The 3,010-nt window shown below is 48.8% G+C and overlaps 1 long non-coding RNA gene across 2 annotated transcripts; it reads left to right on the top strand.

Moving 5' to 3' along the window:
* The first annotated feature begins 2,127 nt into the window (after positions 1-2,127).
* Positions 2,128-2,549, top strand: LOC116046754. Of its 2 annotated transcripts, none has more exons than XR_004896156.1 (2): positions 2,128-2,159; positions 2,464-2,549. It is a non-coding gene; the product is annotated as an uncharacterized LOC116046754 (long non-coding RNA). The 2 variants fall into 2 exon arrangements; XR_004104204.2 differs by having other exon boundaries at positions 2,147-2,199.
* Positions 2,550-3,010: the final 461 nt, after the last annotated feature.

The raw sequence follows: 3,010 nt of genomic DNA, 5'->3' as shown, positions 1-3,010 counted from the left end.
ATGTGAAGTGCAGGGGACATGTCCCCCGCATACCCAGTGTCCGCTACACCCTTGGCTGTGACAATGAGGAAGGTGACACAAAAAGAGTGCATTGTTAGACAAAGCAACATAGTTCAAAATTGGAAAGTTAGTGCACACGATGGCCCTCAGAAACACACAGCTTTCCATGCTGCAAGCCTGGTGTTTCTGTAAAACTGGGGGAGTTTTTACTGAGTCCAGGCTGTGCCATTCAGCCAGCGGATTCCTGTGTAATGAAGTGAGGCATTCACAGTCCAAAACACAACTCTGGAAAAGGTGGTGCTACTTGGGTCTGAGGCCTCTCAGTCAGGGTGGCTGTTTGAAAATGATTGCTGAACTGATGTATGTTGTTGTCCAGTGCACTCATTGTACAAAACACGAAACCACTCATAAGACTTTCTTTACAGCTGTTTTTCTGTGTGGTTTCCTGTTTTATGTGTCCCCTTTGTGCAAATAAACATATGCAATTAACATGGCTGCACAAGAAAATAGCATCCATGTGGAGTTAAGATAAAGCAGCAAAGACCTCGGAGGAACACTTTTTCTCTGGCGCTGTGTGAGCTGGTGATCGTCTTGCCATGATTCCTCAAAGCCAAGTGAATCAGACATAAAATCCTAACTCGCAAGTCTGGCTACACCACACATACATTCTGGGATAGGAGAAAAAAAGCTCTGGGTTGGTTGCATTTCTTTAAACCAATCACAGTCGTCTTGGGGCGGCGCTAAGCTCTGGTCACAGCGACGGTGGCTCTGCTAAATAGTCTCAAGAAGGAACTGGTTCTGGTGGAACATTTGCACCCTGCAAAAGAAAACGCCACATACAATATTAAACGAAGTTAACTGCTGACACAATCCAGTAACGTGAGCTATTTAAATTAGCTGATACATGGTTAAACCTCATTGGCTCTTACCAGAGTATCTCCGTGTGTACTTCGTCCACAACAATCCCACCAATCAGTCCCAAAACGTCCCAGTTAGAGAGGAAATGACCTAAACATATTCTTTAGAAATCTCCACAATTACTCCTCGAAAGAACCAAGCACGCCTGCCTCGTTGCATCTAAATTTTCTTCAAAACTTGACATTTTCTGCATGTAGCTTGCTTGAAGTTCGTTGTTTAGTCCCGAAACGAACAGAGTTTTGCAAGGCAAGGGACATCCGGTATCTGGTAAATGAGTTGTCATCCATCCAGACTACTTTAATTTAAACAAGTCTGTTTTGATTTTTTTATGCTCTGCTGCACGGCTTGCTTGCTAGCTGAATGATGAGCACGCTGTATATATCCACGACGTTTCCCGCAGCTTTTCCCGGCACTTAGCACCGCCCAAGACAATCAAGACGGGTTTGGGGCGGCCTCCAGCTCACCCAGTAAGAACGTTCGCTCCATGTTGGCCGAGTCCTGCAGCGGTTCGAATCTGACCTGCTGCCCTTTGCTGCGTGTCATCCCCCATCTCTCTCCCCCTTTCCTGTCTATCCACTGTCACTGTATTGAACATGGGAATTTCTTATTTGAATTACTTCTAATAACTTTGGTAGATTGTGCTGAGAAGTACATGTCCTTATTTATCTGTCATTTTAATTGTATATACATTACCGGTCAAAAGTTTGGGGTCACTTAGAAATGTCCATTCCAGACAGAATACCAGCTGAGATCAGTTGCATTGTTTTTTTAACCAGAGCAGCAGTTTTCAGATTACATCATATGTTCACATAATGTCTAAGGGGTTCTCGACTGTTGTTGACAGAAGTGGCTGAAGAAAGGCTTGAAATCCATGCTGGCATTTATTTCTCGCTTAAAATGTTTTCAGAAACACGTTTCAGTGAACTATTTTAGTACAACATGAGATCGTATTCTGAATGAGTCGCCATTAATGGCTGTTCGAAAAATCCAAAATCCGGAAGCAGCAGCCAGACCCACGTGATGCGTTCGTCCAATCAGCTGCCGGTTTTCATTTTTGGGCAACAATCCAGATCAGCGCCGCCTGCTGTTATGGAGACGTATTACATCTGGTCTCTTCGGTGTTCTGAGGAACTTTTTGGACCAACTCGGGGAGACTGATCAGTCACACTGGCTTTACTGCTGACGGTCGGCCGTCTGGTCGGTGGGTAATGTCTGGTTGGTGTGTAACGGCCGTCTGGTCGGTGTGTAATGTCTGGTCGGTGTGTAACGGCCGTCTGGTCGGTGCGTAACGGCCGTCTGGTTGGTGTGTAACGGCCGTCTGGTTGGTGTGTAACGGCCGTCTGGTCGGGGTGTGACGGCCATCTGGTCGGTGTGTAACGGCCGTCTGGTCGGTGCGTAACGGCCGTCTGGTCGGTGCGTAACGGCCGTCTGGTCGTCTGGTCGGTGTGTAATGTCTGGTCGGTGTGTAACGGCCGTCTGGTCGGTGTGTAACGGCCGTCTGGTCAGTGCGTAACGGCCGTCTGGTCGGTGTGTAATGTCTGGTAGGTGTGTAGCGGCCGTCTGGTGGGTGCGTAACGGCCGTCTGGTCGGTGCGTAACGGCCGTCTGGTGGGTGCGTAACGGCCGTCTGGTCGGTGCGTAACGGCCGTCTGGTCGTCTGGTCGGTGTGTAATGTCTGGTTGGTGTGTAACGGCCGTCTGGTGGGTGCGTAACGGCCGTCTGGTCGGTGTGTAACGGCCGTCTGGTCAGTGCGTAACGGCCGTCTGGTCAGTGTGTAATGTCTGGTAGGTGTGTAGCGGCCGTCTGGTGGGTGCGTAACGGCCGTCTGGTCGGTGCGTAACGGCCGTCTGGTCGGTGCGTAACGGCCGTCTGGTCGGTGCGTAACGGCCGTCTGGTTGGTGTGTAATGGCCTTTATTCTCACTCCCCTTCTCTCCCTCCTCCTGTTTCCTGAACCTGACCCACCAACCAATCAGCTGAACTAGCAACATTATTACCCCCCAAGAGTCTCTCCCACGTTTGCCCTGCTTCATAATGTTTTTACATCTAATCTGAAATGAACTCCTGTGTTTTTCTGTGTGCAGCTTTTTATTGT

The sequence above is a fragment of the Sander lucioperca genome, chromosome 21 (assembly GCF_008315115.2).
Source record: "Sander lucioperca isolate FBNREF2018 chromosome 21, SLUC_FBN_1.2, whole genome shotgun sequence".
Lineage (NCBI taxonomy): Eukaryota > Metazoa > Chordata > Actinopteri > Perciformes > Percidae > Sander > Sander lucioperca.
The sequence above is the reverse complement of the archived record's forward strand: the minus strand, read 5'-3'. Positions and strand labels throughout refer to the sequence as shown.